This window comes from Lemur catta, chromosome 23, assembly GCF_020740605.2.
Source record: "Lemur catta isolate mLemCat1 chromosome 23, mLemCat1.pri, whole genome shotgun sequence".
Lineage (NCBI taxonomy): Eukaryota > Metazoa > Chordata > Mammalia > Primates > Lemuridae > Lemur > Lemur catta.
This window is the reverse complement of record NC_059150.1, coordinates 5,078,026-5,100,173: the sequence shown is the minus strand read 5'-3', so window position 1 is coordinate 5,100,173 and position 22,148 is coordinate 5,078,026. Positions and strand designations below refer to the sequence as shown.

The 22,148-nt window shown below is 39.8% G+C and overlaps 1 long non-coding RNA gene across 1 annotated transcript; it reads right to left on the bottom strand.

Annotated features, from left to right (window-relative positions):
- Positions 1-7,921: 7,921 nt before the first annotated feature.
- LOC123626783 lies at positions 7,922-11,570 on the bottom strand. Its single transcript, XR_006731008.1, has 3 exons — positions 10,725-11,570; positions 9,456-9,531; positions 7,922-7,946 (listed from the first exon to the last, which is right to left on the bottom strand). It is a non-coding gene; the product is annotated as an uncharacterized LOC123626783 (long non-coding RNA).
- Positions 11,571-22,148: the final 10,578 nt, after the last annotated feature.

Below are 22,148 nucleotides of genomic sequence, written 5' to 3'. Positions count from 1 at the left end.
GACTGAGAGAAAAGTGTTTAATTAACCATCTTTATTTACCCCTCCAGGGTCCTAAAAGCCCTTGACTTTCCCCATCAAAAGAGTCTCCTTTTGTGCACATACAATTATGTACACTTTCCAACAAGCTATAGACTGGAGTGTAAATAATTAGTTTTATTCCAGTGGACCCTATAATACTCCCTCCTTTAAGAAACCTCCTAGCTGAACATTTCCCCGGGACACTAAACTCACAACTTTTTTTTTTCCAAGTTTTCCTTTGTTCACAACTCTAAAATGTACTTATTTTTCATGAAAACATTTTATTCCTATTTTGCTATAATTGTTTTGGTTTTGGTTTTCTGTGGTTGCGAGTTGGATCTTCATAAGTATACCTATCTTAAATTGTAATACGATAGAAGACAGGCACTGACGCTGATCTTGTACGGGGGAACCTAGCAACATGTAATTTCAAAAATAAACACATTACACAGCTTGGAAAACAGAGGTGCAGTGAAAAATATTCACAGCTCCCAGACTCCCCCTTTAGAATGTCCTTTCCTTTATATAAGGAAAAGGAAGGGAATTCCATGAGTCACTGAGAAGTTTGCGAACTGAAACTCACCCATTGCCATCCAAAATGTTTTCTGGGGTATGTTTTTAGAATGCAAAGAGGAAAAAGATCTACCTTTATCTCTTTTCCCCATTTTACATGCTCACAACTACAAGGGTCCCAAACAAAAGACTCATAAATCAGAAGTCATTTCACATATATTTATATTTATAAACTTAAAACTGTTTTTCATATTCAGTGTCAAAATGTAGACACCGCATCCTGTAACCCTATCCACTATCCCCCCCCCACACTCTTCCTCTCCTAGTCTCCTGGTTTCCTCATGGTGAAGAGGCCATGCCTAAGGCCTCCTGCCCACCGTTAACTCTTACTTTGCCCCAGTTCTCCCACTAGGGCTCCCATGCCCTGTCAGTTCCATCCTTCTAGTTGTGGCCAAACCTGGGAGATTATTTCTCAAAGGTAGGAAGTACTCCGCCGAAAGCGTGGGGAGATTTCCCTACCCAATCCACAGAAGATCAGTTAGGAAAAGCCTACAGAGGCAATTCATGAGCTTTAGGTTCCAGCGTCCTAAACAAAGGCACGTGCCCAGAGGACTCTCCCTCAAGAGAACTCAATCACAACGTGTGGACTGTCTCCAGTGCCAGGGGAGACCAAGGCTGGTGAGAAGAGGGGATTTTCTGGCCAATCAGCTTTTCCCCGCAGGCTGTGGAGAAAAGTCTCCGAGGAGAAGGCTTTGGGACCAAGTAGGGGAAATGGAAAGCAGCTCCTGGGTCAGCCAGATGGAGAAAGAACAAGGAAGCCATCCCTGCGCTGAGCCGGGAGGCTCTGTCTTCAACACTAGGACGCACAAATTAGAGTCTGAACTTTGGTGGCAATCAGTCCACACCAACATAACAAGTCCAGGCAGGAAGGAAAGCCAGAGCTCAGACGATGTGTTTACGGTGATGGGGATGGAAAAGGCTGTAAGCTTGGTCCTATTATTAATGCTGTCATAACATTCTTGAAGCAAGGAACAACGAGCCTCTGGCCTCCATATACTCCATGACAGCAATTTCCTAGGCAAGACAGATGTAGGACCCAAGTGCTAGCTTTAAAAATCTTGGTCTCATGTACCTGTGAGAAGAAAGTTATTCACATCTAACTCCTGCAACACTCTATCATTCAGCTAGATTTTACATATATTCCCTTATTTGATCCTTATAAGAATCCTGTAGGATGGCTATACTTCTTGATTTTATAGAAGAGGAAACTAAGACATACAAAGATTAAAACTGACAGAGATGTAGTAACTTAACCCCAGTGGCACACTTGGAACTCAGGTCTTTAGATACCCTGTCTGGGGTTCTTTGTATTACCCATTGGTTTTCAAACTCTGTTTTTCGAGGCTTTTAACAATTCCATGGAGGTATTCGTGGGGTTTTGTGGTGGTTCTTACAGCAGCTCAAAAACCTTTTTAAACCACTGCTTGGAGATGCCTGACTTTGGTAGAGCACTTTGATTTTGAGTCCATTTGATGCCTTCAGGAATCCTCAGGGGTGGTTGGACTCTCTTTCCCCTGATGCTGCAATGATTAGGAAGGCTAAATAATACAGAGACAGGGCCCTGGGTGCCTTGACAGCGAGTGTCAGTTTTATAAGAATCCCAGCATTGCAGGGCTGTGGTGAGAGAAGTGGGCAAAGCAAAAGGAAGTCTGTTACTGATACTCTGCTCTACCGGGTGATAACACAACCGTTTACCTTCCTGTTGAAGAGTTTGACGTGCTGTCACAGTTATAAATGAGATGCCCTCAGATTGTTTTTTAAAAATTCCTTTAAGACACCTGGCTTTTAAAAGAGTTGTAGTACCATCTTGCATCGGTGATCTAACATACTTCCATGGTGACTGCTCTGACATAGGGTGGTATATATCCCTTATTTTTGGACCCTGTGTGGGCCGAGGCTAATGTGTGTGTTTTCTTAGATTTTAACAAAAGTGTTTAAAAAGAAAAAAAAATTTTTTTAAATAGAAAAAAGCTTATAGAATAAGGAAATAAAAATATTTTTGTACAGCTGTATAATGTGTGTTTTAAGCTAAGTGTTATTACAAAAGAGTCAAAAAGTTTTAAAAATTTAAAAGTTTATACAGTAAAATCATTACGGTATTGTAAGGCTAATTTATTACTGAAGAAAGAAAAATATTTTTTTATAAATTTAGTGTAGCCTAAGGATATAGTCTATGGTGGTACACAGTAATAATGGCCTAGGCCTTCACCTTCACTCACCACTCACTCCCTGACTCACCCAAAACAGCTTCCAGTCCTGTGATCTTCACTCACGGAAAGTGCCCTATGCAGATGTGCTGTTTTTTATCTTTAATACTGTGTTTTTTACTGTACCTTTTCTATGTTTAGATACAAATACTTCCCATTGTGTTACAGTTGCCTACAGTATTCAGTACGGTAACTCAGTAACTCGCTGCACAGGTTTGCAGTCCAGGAGCACTAGGCTACAACATACAGCCTGGGTGTGTACTAGGCTGTATCATTTAAGTCTGGGTACGTATGTGCTCTAAGATGTTGGCACAATGACAAAATCACCGAACGACACATTCCACAGACCATATCCCCACGGTGACGCAACACACAGCTATACTTCATTCTTGGGCTTTTATAGTGGCATTTACATCTTCTTAGAAATGTGTTGCCCCTGGTCAAAGTTGCATCATTCTCAGATAATTCTCGTACATTGCCAATGCCATTTGTCACCACTGTCACCAGTATCATCACCATAATTATTATCATTAAATAAAAGTAACAAGCTAAAAGAGAGTATACGATTTGGGATAATAAATGCCAAGTAAGTTCACAAGAGGGGAGAGTTCACCACGAACTGGGTTGAGAAATGGGTAGGACTTGAGCTAGGTTTGAATGAAAGATAGAATTAAGGTGAGTGGAGAGGAAAGGTGGTACGTAGACACTTCACACATGTGAAAGAGGGGCACTACAGACACACGGTGAGGAGGTGGAATAACCAGAAGGCAGCAAAGTCCAGGTGAGTAGGGAGACCCACAAGTTAGGCACTGGCTTCTCTTGATTTCTAGAAGAGACTTAGATCCCATTGCTTAAAGCTTTGTCTGAGGCCTTTCTCCAAATTGTACCCATGTCTACATCCTCCATCTTCTTGGACCCAAAGACTGTATAGGTGAATGCTGGTTTAGGTATTAAAACAAAAAATAAAGACTATAAATTGTTGTGTTTTTTAAAGTACCTTTGCATCACTCATTGTATCCTGTAAAACTCTAGGTCTTTTTCTAATGAACTAAACCAATATGCTGGACTTTTCACCCTTGTAAACTTTTGCCTTTTGTTTTTTTAACCCAACATTAAAGCCTATTTAATTAGGATTTGGCATCCTAACTCTCCAGATCAATATAATAGGTTATAGCTACTACAGATTATGTCATCTGAAAATTTTATAAGAATTTCTCATAGGTCTTTTTTTTCCTATAGAGACGAGGTCTTGCCATGTCGCCCAGTGGCTATTCACAGGCATAGTCACAGTGCACTACAGCCGCAAACTCCTGGGATCAAGTGATCCTCCTACCTCAGCCTCCTCGCAGCTGGGATTACAGGCGTGCGCCACTGTGCCTGGCTCTCGTGGGGCTTTGTTAAAGTAGTTGAAGAAAATATTGAATGAGGTAAAGCCTGGCCTTTAGAGATCTCTCCCCAAGTTGCAATTGATTTTATCAGTACTTGGGTTTAACTTTCCAATCAATGATAAATAAATTCACCCCCAATTCTTTTGCATGGAGGAGACTGTGGTTTAGTGAACAGAGCGATGGACTAGGAACGTATTCTTAGGAATATGATTCTGACACAAACTTTGCCACTGATCTTGGACAAGTCAAGTCATTTCCCTTGAACTCATTTTAGAAAATGGGAGGGCTACACTGAGCTTACTTCCGCTTCAAAAAATTCAAGGATTCTATTATTCAGTCTACATTTCTTCGTGAAAAGAGACAATACTGTACTATCTCTTTATCTATTATCTCCCTCAAAGACAGGGCAACAATATTTCTTTCTCTTTGGCCTAATTAATGGTACTTCAGCAAATCTGAGTCTTCTAATACTCTCAAGACCATCGCCTTTCAATTCATTCCCCAAACATTTGTTGAGTGCGTACTGTGCCAGGCATTGTGGTAAAGCACTTTTCAAATAACTCACTAACAATAAGAACTAAAGTTAATCAACAAATAAGCACGGCATTCTCCAATCTGCCTCCTGCTCATGGATCTCAGGCCTGTGCAGCGCCGCGGGAGCACATCTCGGACTCCTTTCCGCCGACACGGGCCTGCGCGGTTTCCACAGCATCAGTCTGTGTGCACTTTATTGACAGAATTATGTCTCATCCGTGAATTCCCTGAGATTTTCTCTCATTGCTTCAGAGGTTATACACAGTTAATCATACTCTTCATTCTGTTTTTCAGGTGTTCCTTTGGGGACCGTTAGGGAAATGGGCATCGTATCAGTTACAATGTAGTGATCGGGTCTTACGCAACCCCGGGGGCTAGCGGAGCCATCTACGTCAGTCTGTTGCTTTTGTGTCTTCGCTGGGCCTGAAGCCAGCGAGGCCAGTGGTCGCAAAGAGAAGGCAGAGGTGATATGGGAGAGACGAAGGGCAAAGTGGAATCCACGAGGACAAACCGAGCCGCACATGTCTTTCTCTCGCTTTCTAGATAATGCAGTTTATCTCCAGGATCCTTCCTCTACCGTTTGCTTTAGTTTCAGTGCCCGTATCATAGCAGGGTCCATGTCAGGAAAGAAGTCAAAAGCAGTCTTGAATAACCACAACCCTCCTGTCGGACTGCCTGACGTCTATTTGTTTTCTGGCGCTGCTGCTTCTACCTCTTCTTCCTCGTTGTCGGGCACCCGCTGGGAAACGCTCATCTCCACCAACTGTCTTCTGTTAATTCCTTCGGTGTGGTGTCTACTAGCTCTGGAATTTCTCCAAGATCTTTGCCTTGAAAGGCCTTTATCCCTCAGGTTTTGTTGTTGCTGCTGTTTCGGCCATATCCTCGATCTCTTTTATGAGTTCCTTGATTGACTCCATCTTACCTCTTGTGTCATGTACAACATATGGACACAGTCGTTCTCCAGCAGGAATGTATTGTTTCAAGCCTGATAGCTTTCATGGCTTCTTCTATAACAACAATGGCATCTTCAATGGTGTAATCCTTCTAGACTTTCCTGATGGTCTCCCTGTTGGGGTTCTCTTCCAAAGCACCGACAAGCCTTTCTGTGTGTAATGAGTCGTAAAGGCCCTTATAACCCCCTGATCTAGAAGCTGAATTACAGAAGCTGTGTTGGGGGCAGGCAGACCCCTTCAGGCCTTTGGTGTTCAAGTCATGGGGTCCTGGGTGGCCAGAGGCATTTCCCAGTGTCAGAAGAACTGTAAAAGACAGCCCATTACTGGCAAAGTAACAAAGGGACAAAGCATTGATGAAACCAATCCAGCAAGTGTTCTCATTGTCCTGGCCTTCTTGCTATACAACCAAAAGACTGGCAGCTGGTGTGTATCTTCCTCTTCGAGGCTTGGGGGTTAGCAGCTTTATAGATAAGGGAAGATCTGATCATAAACCGGACTACATTTGCACAAAACAGTAGAGTTAGCCTGTCCCTTCCTCCCTTAAATCCTGGTGCTTGCTTCTCTTCCTTACTAATAAATGTCCTTTTTGGCATTTTTTTTCCCTAATAGAGCACTTTCATCTGCATTAAAAACTTGTTCAAGCTGGATAGAGTGGGCACGCCTGCAGTCTCAAGTACTCAGGAGGCTGAGGCCAGCCTGGGCAACATGGTGAGATGCCTACTCTAAACAAAATAAAACAAACCCATTTAGGCAAGTATCTTTTCTCCTCAATGATTTTCTTAATGGTGTCTCGGAACTCATCTGCTGCCTCTTGGTTAGTAGAAGCCACTTCTTCTGTTATCTTGACATTTTTTAAGCTAAACTTCTTTCTAAAATTATCCAACCATCCTTTGATGGCATTAAATTCTCCAGCTTTCGATATTACAAGTATGCCTCTTTTATAGCAATTCTGCACCCACATAAAAGCTGCATTTTCAATATGAGATAAAAAGATATTTCATAAACAGTGCAAGGTTTTCCTGCCTGCTGGTGTAGCTGCAACAACAGCTTCATGAATTTCATTTTCTTTTTTTACACTGGTCCTCACGTTGATTTCATTTATCTTGAAATAGTGGGCAACTGCAGCCACAGACCTCAATCTACGGGACATATCAAGAAATTCAACTTTTTCTTATAATGTCATGACTTTTCTCTGCTTCTCGGGAGCACATCCAGCATCACTAGTGGCACTTTGTACGAGTCCCATGGTGTTATTCAAGTTTTACAGTATTGTACTAAACACGACCAAAAATACGTGCAAACTGCAAGAGATCACTTTTTACTACCATACGAAATGTACTGGAGAGACAAACTGCTTCCATAGAGACGGCCTCTTAAGCAGATACTCCCAACACTGGAGATCACTGCAGTAGCAACAGGAGGTGCTACAAAATTACTACAGTAGTACTGTGTTACTACAGTTAATTTTATGATAGAGAAAGCCGAGTGAAGAGAAACCAGGGGACTGGAGTTATGCTGCCATGGGGCCAAGGAATGCCTGGAGCTACCAGCAGCTGTAACAAGCAAGGAAGTATATTCTCCAGAGCCTTCAGTGGGAATATAGCCCTGTTGACAACTTGACTTTGGAATTCTGGGCTCTAGAACTCTGAGAGAATAAATTTCCATTGTTTTAAACAAACAAAAATTATGCATTTATGACTTAATACTGCATCTTTACATTTGTTTACATTTCTCTCGACCGTGAATGGCTCCATGCATGGTCTGTGTTTGTGTGCATAAGTTTCAATAAATTTTAACTTTTTATAACTGATTTGTATCTATTTTATGGTCATAAATGATAACATAGACTAGTACCTATATATATTTTATGCATTCGTGACATACCTTTTTCTTAATTTTTTTCAATACTTCTAAGCTACACAGTTCATCTGTGAGTTTTTTTAAATTGTTGCAAATTTCCAAAAAATTTTCCAACATATTTATTGAAAAAAATCCATGTATAAATGGACCTACACAGTTCAAACCCATGTTGTTCAGGGGCCAATGTATCTCCTACTGGTTCTTTTTCTCTGGTAGAATTCTGACTGATGCAGTGATATTAACTACAGTTGTTGATAAGTTTTCTTAATTAATATGTTAATTAATTAATATTAATATATAGAAAGATATAGGCTGGGTATTGGTTGCTCATACCTGTAATCCCAGTGAGGCGGGAAGATCACTTGAGGCCAGGAGTTTGAGACTAGCCTGGGCAACATAGCAAGACCCTCTCTCTATAAAAAAATTTTAAAAATTAGCCAGGCGTGGTGGCACATGTCTATAGTCCCAGCTACTCAGGAGGCTGAGGCAGTAGGATTATTCTCCAGCCTGGGTGACAAAGCGAGATCTTGTCTCTAAACAAAAAAACAAAACCAGACAAAAAAAAGATTCAAAAGAGAGAGAGATTGATTTTAGAAATTATACAATCTCTAAGTAAATTAATAAGGAATGAGAAAGTATGAGGAAATTATAAGATAAAGAAGCCAAAATGTATAAAACTGCTTATCTTATGATGACCAATGTGTTAGTTTGGACTTAAGACATTTGCAAGTAGAATTAAAATAGGGTATTTGAGGTAGTTAGCCCTCAAGATAGCTCCCAATGGTTCCTGCCTCCTGATATTGACATCCTTGTGTTGTCCCTTCCCATACTATACTGGGGCTGGTCTGTATGATCAATGGAATACAGCAAAAGTAATACATGTCATTTGGGAGATAGGTTGTAGAAGATAATGTGGCTTCTATCTTGTTCTCTTCCCCTCTCTCTTGGATCATTTACTCTGGAGTGAGCCAGCCGCCATGCCATGAGCAGTCCTGTGCAGATGTCTATATGATAAGGAATGAAACCTCCAGTCAATAGTCGCCAAGGAACTAAGGTCTTTTGGCAACAGCCATGTGAGAGAGCTTGAAAGCAAACTTTACTACTGCTGTCAAATCTTCAGAAGACTAAAGCACTGGCAGCATCTTGACGGCAATTTCATGAAAGACTACAGCAGAACCTCCCAGTTAAACTGCTGCTGGATTCCCAACTTTCAGAAATTGGATAAAATATTAATAATAAATGTTTATTGTTTAAGCTGTTGTCTCCCTTCCAAATTGATTTAAAAGGTAAAGGAAACAGGCCCAGCACGGAGTTCAAGACCAACCTGAGCAACATAGAGAGACTCCATCTCTACAAAAAATAGAAAAATTATCTAGGCATGGTGGCATCTATGGTCCCACCTACTCAGGAGGCTGGGGCAGGAGGATTCGTTGAGCCCAGGAGTTTGAACTTGCAGTGAGCTATTGTGATGCCACTGTACTCTAGCCCAGGCAACAGAGTGAGACCATGTCTTTAAAAAAAAAAAAAAAGATAAAGGAAACAAAGTAAAACTCATAGAAAAGGCAAAACTGAAGAAACAAGAACAAAAATTAGGAAACATAAAATAGAAACCAAGATAAACCTAGTATAGTATCACCATTAAAATTATTCTAAATAGTCAAAATCCTGCTATTAGAAGGCAAAGGAGCATAAATGATTTTAAAATCAGTTAAATAATATGTTACTAATGTAGATACTTAAAAGTCAAAAGGTCTAGAAAGGCTAAACATAAGAGAATGGGCAAAGGTAAACTAAAGTTATAGAAAAGAAAAGCAGGGATAGCAACAGTAATGCCACATAAAGTAGAAAAAGGGCAAACAAGCACTAAGCCAGGTAGACTTATTCCCTATGATGAAAGATAGTCAATGATGAAAATATAATACCTTGGGTCCATTATACCAAAGGAAAAAGGTGTAGCTTTACTGGTGGAGGGGCCGGTCTTTAGCCAATCTAAAGTATCTGTTTGAGAAAAAGAAAAAGATGAAAATGTTGATACGTTTGCCAAAAAAAAAAAAAAATATAATAATAAGGAATTGATATGGACAACATAGCAGCTAAATGTATAATGTAGACTGATAAGCTTTTAATGAGAAAATTATAAAAATACAATTGTAGTTGGAGATTTTAATTCTTCAGTATCAATGACAGATTAAGCAGACAATGTATAAGGGCATGCATGGAGGACTGAACCAGTATAATTCATAACACACATTATTACAGATTTTATATTCTACAAATAATGGCTACACATGTTCATGTATAGAATTGAGCATGCCAGGTTATACAGAAAAATCTCACTAAAGATAATAAAGAAAAACATTATATGGGCTATATTTTCTGTCCACAATCAAACATTATTGCCTAAATATTTTCTAAACCTATAAAATAAACAAGTACCCTAGAAATAAGCACTTGGACAAAAAAGAAAATATAAAAAGACAGTACTTTGTAGGCTATAAAAGTGTATGACAAATGTTAGTAATTATTGGTTACCAATTTTAAAAATAATAATGAAAATACCAAGCTATCTAAATCTTTGTGATAAAGTCAAAGCAGTATTTGGAGGAAAATGTATAGTTTAAATATATTACTTTTTAAGGGAGAAAAAATATTATATAAAAGCAACAACAAAAAAATCACCAAAAGTAAGTACAAGAATGGGAATAATTAAGACCAAACAAAATTAATTAGAAAATAAAAATAATTTGATTATGTAAACATCATAAAATAGATGAGCCTCCAGCAAATCTAATCAAGAGAGAAAATATGACCAAAATATTAGAAACAAGGAGGCAAATAATATACAAACATGCCAAAAATTTTCCTATTCTAAAGAAAAAATAATTTTTAAAAATTCTAATTCTCCCTCTTTCCTCTTAAAAGACCTCTTAGAAACCAAACAATTTTTAGAAATATGTTTTCTGATTATAAAAGTAATACAAAATTTATATTTCTATTTGCACAGCAGACTAGGTACTAGAGGACTGAACCATCTACTAAAATCAAGAAAACCTGCTGGATTTTAAAAAGTCTTAAATGTATTCAGAAGCTGAAAAGAAAGTAAAATTTACTTATTATTAACATATCTAATGCTGTCAAACTATGACGGAATGCTTTCTTAAAACTTTTTTTCTTGTGACTTTTATACTTACTGAAGGAGATCTTTTAGAGTAGTCATCTATTTTTAATCATATATTACTCTTCACCAAACATAGAAAAGAAAATATAAGAGAAAAAAATGCTTAAAATTATGCCTTAAACTTCCTCCCATTCAATCTGACTCTTCCACACAATGCTCCGTGCCATCTAGAATATTAGTAGGTTAGGGGTGGGGTTTTAAAAGAAAAGAATAGTAGTAATGTATTATTTCAAAAAATAATCCTTAAAATAATGAAAAACCATTGATGCTGGGCTCCTAAGCCTGACTTTGCAATTATGTAGCACTAACCTACTTCTGACTCATGTTTCAGGAATGTTGCTGAATAAGTCTGATAAACTACGAGGCCATTCCCTTTCTCCACTAACATTTGATTCCTAGGGATTAAAAGAATGCTCCACTATTAGCCTAAAGATTCTCTTCTAAGCCACTGATACACATTCTGCAATTTTTGATGCTGTACTTTTGCTACTTGTACATGCACAGAGTATGAAATCTCTTATGCCCACCTGACTGATGGTGATTGTAGGATGCCATTAGTTTAAGACAGAAACTGATTTCAGAGATGTTAAAATGTGAAAAATGTATGTTTCAAATAATGAAATATGATAAATTAAAGTGGTAATGAAGTGAAATACGGAGAATATCTACCAAAACTGGAAGAGTTTAGGTTCAATTTTTTTTTGTGCTTGCAACTACAAATAGGTGAAATAGACAAAGCCCTAAAAAATATAATTTATAAAAACTGACTCAAGAAGAGAGAGAATATTTTAGTTATCTTGTAATCATTAAAGAGATAGTTTTAGTAGTTTAAAATCTTCTGACAGGGCCGGGTGCGGTGGCTCACGCCTGTAATCCTAGCACTCTGGGAGGCCGAGGCGAGTGGATTGCTTGAGCTCAGGAGTTCGAGACCAGCCTGAGCAAGAGCGAGACACCGTCAATACTAAAAATAGAAAGAAATTAGCCAAACAACTAAAATATACGCAAAAAACTAGCCGGGCATGGTGGCGCATGCCTGTAGTCCCAGCTACTTGGGAGGCTGAGGCAGAAGGATCACTTGAGCCCAGGAGTTTGAGGTTGCCGTGAGCTAGGCTGACGCCACGGCACTCTAGCCCGGGCAACAGAGTCTCACTCTGTTTGAAAAAAAAAAATTAAAAGAAATAAATAAAATCTTCTGACAAACAAAACTCCAGACTAAGACAGTTTTACTACTAAGTTCTACCATAATTCAAGAAATAAATGGGAGGCCGCGGTGGGAAAATCACTTGAGCTCAGGAGTTCGAGACCAGCTTGAGCAAGAGTGAGACCCCGTCTCTACTAAAAATAGAAAAAATTAGTCGGGCGTGGTGGCATGCACCTGTAGTCCCAACTACTGAGGAGGCTGAGACAGGAGGATCACTTGAGCCCGGGAGTTTGAGGTTGCTGTGAACTATGACCACACCACTGCACTCTAGCCTGGATGACAGAGTGAGTTTCTTGTCTCAAAAAAAAAAAAAAAAAAAGTAAAAAAAGTAAAAAAAACTTCATGTTATATAATTTCATCCTAAAGAAAAGACAGAAAGCTATAAATTCAATTTGTCAGGTATATACAGTCCTGAGAAAGGTAACACACACATTCGAAAGGAAGATAATAGTAGCAAAAGAAACATATTGAATACTTACTATGTGCCAGGCACTGTTTTAAGAACTTTATGTGAGTTAACTCATTTCATTCTCATAACAACCCTATGAATGAATTAATTTTATTGTTGCCATTTTGTAGACAAGGAAATTATAGAATTTAGTACACATCTGTTAGACTACAGTCTTAAAATAAAATTTAGCATTACACATATTACCACAAAGGACAGTTTTTTCTCAGCGTGATGGACAGTCCTAGTTGTCCACCAGTATTCATTCTCCTTTTCCACCTTGCTATCTTGTGTTCCTCCAACAGCTGACGCTGAGGTCAGGATTTGGGTGCTAGTAGTTATTTAGGACATGAAGAGAGAGTAGGGAAGCAAACAGAAATGGCAAGAAAGCTAATACGGTTTGCTTTAATAGGCTGGTTAAACACTGTGGGTAACTGGGGCTCAGTTCCGCTGGGGACTTTCTGAGAGACTATGTAGAACATCGGTCCACAACCATTTTGGCACCAGGGACCAGTTTTATGGAAGACAATTTTTCCATGGACTGGGAGTGGGAGGGCTGGTTTTGGGATGATTCAAGCACATTACATTTATTGTGTAGACCTCTCTGCTAATGATAATCTGTATTTGCAGCCGCTCCCCAGCACTAGCATCACTGCCTCAGCTCCACCTCAGATCACCAGGCATTAGATTCTCATAAGGAGCGCACAACCTAGATCCCTCGCATGCGCAGTTTACAGTAGCATTTGTGCTCCTATGAGAATCTAATGCCGCTGCTGATCTGACAGGAGGCGGAGCTCGTGTGGTGATGTGAGCAATGGGGAGCAGCCATAAATACAGACGAAGCTTCACTTACCTCCTGCTCTGCAGCCTGTTCCTAACAGGAAACAGACCAGGGATTGGGGATCACAGACACAGAATATGCCTTAGAACTGCACCACCAAGAGTATTTTTTCCCATCTCTAGTCCCTTATTATGTGAGGGTTTCTCCAAGAGCATTAAATCTCAGGCAGCATGTGGAGCAAGCATGCTACAGTGGCCAGAGAATGCCCTCGAGCAAAGACACAAGAAGTGATTGTTGCGTACAGCAACTGGTCTCCAAGTGCCCTTGGGGAGGGCCAAGTGGTTATGGGCTGAACACCCATAGAGTCTGCTACAGTAACAAAACCATGATTTTGTTCAGTGCAGTTAAGCTTAAAAGGCTTACTGTTCACTTGATGTTTTCTGATATTAAAAAAAATGCTTACTGTTATGGACTAAATTGTCCTCCCTTCCCCAAATTTATATGTTAAAGTCCTAACTCTTAATGTGACTGTATTTGGAGACAGGGCCTTTAAGGACATAATTAAATGAGATAATAACGGCTCAAATCCAGTAGGACTACTGTCCTTATAAGCAAAGGAAGAAACACCAGAAATCTCTCCATGAACAGAGGAAAGGGCAAGTGAGGACACAGGAAGAAGCCAGCTGTCTGCAAGCCAGGAAAAGCACCTCACCAGAAACTGAATTTGCCAGCACCTTTACCTGGGACTATGAGACACAGTTACCTTCAGAACTATGAGAAAACAACTTTCTGTTGTTTAAGCCACTCAGTCTGTGGTATTTTGTTATGGCAGCCTGAGCAGACCCATATACTTACTTTTTCAGACTTCCTCGTAGCTAGCAGTGAACGATGACTCAGTTATGGCCAATGAAATATAACTGGAAGTGTTTGGGTAGAAACTCTGAGAAAGCTATTAAAAAAGGACAGACTCGGATGGCATGCTCCTTCAGGCTCCCTCCATTGTCCTAGCGGACCAGCATCCACCTTGTGATCACAGGGGACAGGCAGAAGGATAATAGCAAGGAGAGACGGAAGTGGCCTGGGTGTCTGATATTATCATTGACTGTTACACTAGCACGGGAATGTGTGTTTACCAATGCATGTCATATAACTGGACTACCTATCTCAGTTTTCTTATGAGCTGAATAAATTTATATTTGCTCAAGCTACTGCTAGTTGGGTTTTGTGTTACTTGCAAATTCCCAGATGATAAATCCAAGGAGAAAAAAATGGAAAAATAAGAAGTGATAAAGTATGTGAAGCAACGGCAAAAAACAAAGCATGGACTTTACTCTGTTCCTGCCTTTACCTTCAAAGAGGGAGCATGAGGCTGGGTGCTGTGACTTACACTCGTAATCCCAGCACGTTGGGAGGCCAAGGCAGGAGGATTGCTTGAGGCCAGAAGTTCAAAACCAGCCTGAGCATCACAACAAGACCCTGTCTCTACAATAACAACAACAAAAAGAGGGAGCATGGAAGGTGAGTGAAGTATTTTTTTTTTATTTTTTTTGAGACAGTCTCACTCTGTTGCCCAGGCTAGAGTACCGTGGCGTCAGCCTAGCTCACAGCAACCTCAAACTCCTGGGCTCAAGCGACCCTTCTGCCTTAGCCTCCCGAGTAGCTGGGACTACAGGCATGTGCCACCATGCCCGGCTAATTTTTTCTATATATTTTTAGTTGTCCAGCTAATTTCTATTTTTTTTTTTTTTTTTTTTTTAAGTAGAAACGGGGTCTCGCTCTTGCTCAGTCTGGTCTCAAACTCCTGAGCTCAAACCATCCCCCTGCCTCGGGCTCTCAGAGTGCTAGGATTATAGGCATGAGCCACCGAGCCCAGCCATGAGTTAAATTTTTTAAAACATTCTTTGTGTGTTAAACATCGATGGAAATAAATTGAATAAAATACAAGCAAAATTCGCATGAATTTTTCAGATAAAATCTAAAACTTAAAAAAAAAACCCAAAAAACTCCCTTTGAAGTATATAGTTATGCCATCAAAGTTTTGAGAATGAATGACTAAATTCTTCACTCATGCGGCTTCTTTGGTGAGAAGGTTTTTAAGAAGCATTGACAGCAGAGGCAAATTAACCACGAAGACGAAGCTGAAACTTCAGGGCTTCTCACTTACTACATAAGCTCTTCCAAGGCCCTATGAGAGACCCTTGCTGAGAAGTCTAGCTACCTTGGCCTTCCAGTAACCCTGTCCCATCTCTTTAAGGCAGGGAGATGTTTGGGTTATGCCTGGGTTCCCACTCCCTACATCCAAGCAACCATTTTCAGGCAGTAAACTGGGTCTTGCAAGAAGATTGGCCTGTCTCTATTGACCAATCTCTGCTGCTTAATCGTAAGCATCCTCATCATTTCATCCAAGGGGTTGCAGTAGATATCCACTGTAATCGATTCACCAGGTTTCATGAAGCTGTAGTGGATAATACCAGCACTGGACCACAGATACCATTAGCTTTTTTTGATGAATATTTGGTTTTGGACTATGTTTCAGCAGTTCATCTTTATCCAACCATTGTGCCAAACACTTGTGACTCATGAGTAGGGTGAGATGGATTTGCTTCCACTACAGATTTCAGTTCATCATTATCCACCTTGGTTTCAGATCACCCTGTGGCTCATTTTCAAGATTAAAATCACCAAAATGGAACTTCTCAAACCATCAACATACTGTGTGTTCATTAGCCACATCCTTGCCAAACACTTCATTGATATTTTGGAGCTGTCTGTGCTGCACTGACTCCACGACGGAACTCATATTCAAAAATAACACGAAATTTTGACTTATCCATGGTTGCACAAAAACTGCTCTAAAAAAAAATTTGAATGGAATTTGAATTACAAGCCAAAAGATGCATTTGAAAGACTGAGGATGTACCTTCATACACATACACACAAAAACCAGAAGTATAAAAGTGAAATGTCAGAGCTATCGACTGTCAAACTTAATACTTAAGGAAATCAGACATTACACACTTAAGAACCTAATACTAGAAGAAAACATTGGGGAAAAACTATATGACATTGGTCCAGGCAATGATTTTTTAGATTTGACACCCAAACGTGCAGGCAACAAAAGCAAAAATACTCAGTGGAATTACAGCAAACTAAAAAGCTTATATACAGCAAAGGAAACAATTAACAGCATGAAGAGTGAAATAGGAGAAAATATCTGCAAGCCACACAACCTATAAGGAGTTGATATTCAAAACACATAAGGAGCTGGGTACAGTGGCTCATACCCATGATCCCAGCACTTTGAGGCTAAGGCAGGAGGATCGCCTGAAGCCAGGAGTTCCAGACCAGACTGGGCAACATAGCAAGAACCCTTCTCCACAAATAACAACAATAAAAAATAGCCTGGCATTGTGGCATGCGCTTCACTTTGCATAGCTGCAGCGAGCTTGAGCTGCACCACTGTACCCCAGCCTGGGTGACAGCGTGAGATCCTGTCTCTCAAAAACCAAAACAGAAACAAAAACCCACAAAATACATCAGGAACTCAAACAACTCAACCAGAAAAAGAACAAAAAACCCAATTTAAAAAATGGGCAATGGACCTGAATAGATATTTCTCAAAAGAAGACATACAAATGGCCAATGTACATAGAAAAAAATGTTCAACATTGCTAATCATTAGGAAAATCCAAATTAAAACCACAATGACATAACATCTCACACTTGTTAGAATGTCAACAAAAGTTATCAAAAAACAAACAAAAGTTAAGTGTCGGAGAAGACGTGGGAAAAAGGGAACTCATATATACCATTTATGGAAATGTAAATTAGTACAGCCATTATGGAAAATTGTATGAAGATCTGAAATCAGTTTGTTGAATTAATATATCTGCACTCCGATGTTCGCTGCAGCACTGTTCACAGTAGCCAAGTTACGGGACCAACTTAAGCATCCACCAACAGATGAAGGCGTAAAGAAAATGTGGCATATATACACAACGGAACATTATTTGGCCTTAAAAAAGAAGGAAATTCTATCATTTGAGACAACCTGAATGGAATTGGAGAACATTATGTTAAGAGAAATAAACTGGGCGCAGAAAGACAAATTCTCATTTACATGTGGAATTTACAATCAAACTCATAGTGGTAAAGAGAAGGATGGTGGTTACAGAGGCTGGGGGTTGGAGAGAACAGGATGATGATGGTGAATGAGTACAAAATCTCAGTCAGTCCAGGTGCCGTGGCAGTAGTCCCAACTCCTTGGGAGGCTGAGACTGGGAAGACTGCTTGAGCCCAGGAGTTCAAAGCTATAGACACTATAATGGCACCTGTGAATAGCTACCGCACCCCAGCCTGGGCAACACAGTGGGACCTCATCTCTTAAAAAACACTCAGACAGAAGGGATAAGTCTTTGAGATCTGTCATACACCGTTATGAGTACAGTTAAAAGTATTGAATTTTACATTTCAAAATTGCTTTCAGAGTGTATTTCAAATGTTCTTATCACAAAGTATTTGAGGTGATAGACATGTTATAATAATCAGCTTGATTTAATTATTGTACATTGTATTCATACATCATAACATCACTTTGTACCACAATAAACATATACATTATAAATTGTCAATTTACAGTAAAACAAAAAATACAGGTCGTGTATCCCTTATCCAAAATGTTTGGGATCACGAGTGTTTCTGATTTCCTCAGATTTTGAAATATTTGTATTATACTTACTGGTTAAGCATCACAAATCTGAAAATCCAAAATCTGAAATGCTCCAGTGAGCTTCTGCATATCATATTGGCCCTCAAAAGCTTCGGGTTTTGGAGTACATCAGATTTTGGATTTGGGATGCTCAACCTGTTTAAAAAAAAAAAGAAATGAAAAACAAAAGTAAAAATAGCTATGACACCAAAAGCACAGGCAACGAAAGTAAACACAGATAAAACGGACATCAAAATGAAAAACTTCTTTGCATCAAAGGACATAATCAACAGAGGGAAAAGGCAACCAATGGAATGAGAGAAAATATTGCAAACCATATATCCAATAACGGGTTAATATACAGAATGTATTAAAAACTCCTACAACTCAACAACTAAAAAAACCTGTTTAAAAATGGACAAAGGATTTTAATAGACACCTCTGCAAAGAAGACATACAAATAGCCAATAAGCACATGAAAAGATGCTCAACATCACTATCATTAAAGAAACGAAGGCCAGGTAAGCATCGAGAGGAAAAGAAAGCCAGGCATGGAGACCTGTAATCCTACCACTCTGGGAGGCCGAGGCATGAGAATAGCTTGAGCTCAGGAGTTTGAGAACAGCCTGAGCAAGAGTGAGACCCTCTCTCTACAAAAAGTGAAAAAAAATCAGCCGGGTGTGGTGGTGCATGCCTGTAATCCCAGCTACTCCAGAGGCTGAGGCAGGAGGATCGATTGAGCCCAGGAGTTGGAGGCTGCAGTGAGCTGTGATGATGCCATTGCACTCTAGCCTGGGCAACAGGGCAAGACCCTGTCTTAAAAAAAAAAAAAATTAAATTACAAAGTATTAGCTTAGTGCATGTTCATGATCAAAATGCAAACAGTATAGAAGTAGAAAATAAAAGTCCCCCTTTCCCTACCGATATTCTGGATAGATGACCACTCTTTAAAGTGAGTTGCTTATTCTTCTGAACTTCATACGAGTATGTATAGCTTGGTTGGTTTTTCATCTTGGTATTATACTTTTTTAAAAATTGTTTTTAGTTTTAATTGGGGTAAAATACACATAACATAGTATTTACCATCTTAACCATTTTTAACTGTACAGTTTAGTAATGTTAAGTATACTCACAGTGTACCCAATCTCCAGAACTTTTTCATCTTGCAGAACTGAAACTCTATACCCATTAAACAGCTCTCCATTCTCCCCTTCCCTCTAGTCCCTGGCAATTACCATTCTACTTTCTGTCTCTATGATTTTGACTACACTAAGCACTTCATGTAAGTAGAATCATGCAGGGTTTGCCTTTTGTGACTGGCTTATTTCACTTAGCATAATGTCTTTAAGGCTCATTCGTGTCATGAAAATGTCAGAATTTCCTTCCTTTTTACGGCTGGAAAGTATTTCATTGTATGTATATACCACATTTTGTTTATCCATTGATGGTCATCTGGATTGCTTCCATCTTTTGGTTACTGTGAATAATGCTGCTATAACATGGGTGTGCAAATGTCTTTGAGAACCTGCTTTCAGTTCTTTTGAATATGTACCTAGGTTCAAGGTGCCTAAGAACCCAGGATCCTAGGTTCAAGTGATCCTCCTGCCTCGGGCTCCCAAAGTACTAGATTACAAGTGTGAGCCACCACACCCAGTCTGTAATTCAATTCTTAAAAATTCCATTGTGTATAACTTTTATGTTAAAACTAAACTCTAAGGTCTAAACTAATAGATTTAAGTGCTGATCCTACCTTAGAAAAGTTTTACTAAGCATTTCCTCATAAAAGCCTACATTAGTAGTAGGTGGTTATGGTTATAGAAGGAATAATTAGTTAAGGAAAAGCTCCTATGTCATCCAGCTGTCAGTTAATTAGGCTTATGCCAGGAACTGTCCATGACACCTGCTGGCCCAGAATGCCTTAATCCAAATTAGAATCCTCTAATCCTGAAACTGTTGACAAATGTGACACACAATGACAAGAGTTGGCACCTGCAAACACAAAATTCTAGGATTTTCAAACTTTTCCTTCTCCCTACCTGCTACTAATAGAACACCAGGCCCACATCAGCACTTACTTTTCCTTCAGAGCCTAATTCTCTGCTCCCACCACCTTCAAGAATGTTATAAGAGAGGTAGTGGGTGTTTAGCAAGACCCCCTCAGACACCAACAGCCATTCCAGAAAAATAATTGCTCACATACCAAGGGCTGCCAACAAGAGCAGCTTCCCAGCGGCATGTTTTAGTAACCTTAATGCAGCAGAGAGCAACGCCTCCTGCAATACAAATTCTGCTTAGAAGAAAGGATCTACAGATTGTGGAAAAGTACAACTTAAAAAGCAAACACCACAGGCTCCAGCAGAGCAGGAAAGCAAGCAGAGATTTCTAAATACGGAACTCAATTGTAAGAGTTCACTGTACCTTAAATTCTCACTATCATTTGCTCTGTCAAAAATAGAAGCTTCAATGTCTTGATCCATTCAGAACAAGCCACAGCAGGCACAGCTCTGCTTCCACAGGGCGGCCAGGTCAGAAAGGCCACACAGGGAAATGGAAAAGGTAGCCAGCAGGTTTTCTTAGGGATTATACTGCTCCAGCTTTTATCCTTCTTCCCAGCTATTTTGGTGCCAAGAAGGCTGCGGGGAGGGCTTTGCTCTGCTATGAAAAAGCAGTTATCTTTTTACCAGCAGGGCTGAAGCAGTCTCAGGGCTGTAACTCCCTCTGCTGCCCAATGTTTTCTTTGCATGCTGTAGTTGGTTTAATAAATTCCAAACTCAAAGGTTAAAAGAGCTAAAGCAGCCCTTTATTTCAAAATACAACCAAAAGGCATGAGTTCAGATAGGAGAGGACTACAGCTGGAATGCAAGGTTCTAAGCTGGATTGACTTCCACACTCACCTACAAATCTCATCTGAGAAAGGATTTCTTCTATTCAGTTTAGTGAATCTCTCTAGCACCTAGAAAAGCAGGAGATGGACTTACTGGTCCTTCCTCACTCACCCTTAATAACACTGCCTATAGCAGAATTTAAAGTAAGGCCTTGGCTGGGCAAGGTGGTTCACGCCTGTAATACCAGCACGCTGGAAGGCAGAAGCAGGATTGCTTGAGCTCAGGAGTTAGACAGCAGCTTGAGCAAGGGCGAGACACTATCTCTACTAAAATACAAAACTTTTTAGTCATGGCACACGCCTGTCGTCCAAGCTACTCAGGAGGCTGAGGCAAGAGTATTGCTTGAGCCCAGGAGTTTGAGGTTGCAGCCAGCTACGATGACACCACCTGCTCTCTACCCAGGGTGACAGAGCAACAATCTGCCTTAAAAAAAAAAAAAAAAGTGGGACTTACTCATCTTTTAAGATCCAATTTAAACAGTGCTTAAGGATGTGACATTAAAACTATTTGTTTACCTGTTTCACTGTGTACACTCAACTTTATGCCCAGCTAATAGCAGCTCAATAACCATTTAACAGAATTGTAACTAGAACCACCCTGAGATACTGGGGGGAGGGGAGATTTGTCCACATAAGAATTCAATCAGCAATCACTGCGGGAGGAACTAAAATTCTTAGAGATAAGAATAAAAGCTGGGTGCAGTGACAGGTGATATGGCACCTACAGTCCCAGCTACTTGGGAGGCTGAGATGGGAAGATCGCTTTGTGCCCAGGAGTTTGAGTCCAACTTTAACAGTATAGTGAGACCTCCTTCTCTAAAAAAAAAAAAAAAAAAGAAAGAAAGAAAGAAAGATAAGAAAAAAAAAAGAGTAAGAGACAGGTGTGTTTCTCCCGCATTCTATTATTCTGCTTAACAATTTACCAGTTGTATTTGTGGTCTTTTTCAGACTACAATCTCATAAAGTCTCCTTCCTATTAATAGAGCTCATTTTTAATGTACTTGAAAAGCATTTCATCCTTTGCCTATAACCAAATACTTCTCACATTCTGATCTTAGGGATAAAATTCACAAAGACCTCACAGTGACTCAGTGAGAGTGTTGAGCTAATACTGACCCTATTTAAAATGTCCCCAACCTGTTTTGGTTAGAAAACTCTAGTGTTCCAGTATCCAGAAGTAGACACATATTAATGCAAAGCCCTTGTTTATTTCTGTGACTCCTCCCCTTCTTTGCCAATGATGGAAGCTTACCTGCCAGGTAGAGTCCTTACTCTTTGCCTCAAGAATCTACAGGTCCAAGTTCTGAGATAACCACGTGCCCAAGACAACTGCCACCCTTCCTTCAGAAAATGTAAAAATAAATACCAACAGCTAATGATGCCACTGGGTAAAAGGTCTCTACCACTGGGTAGAA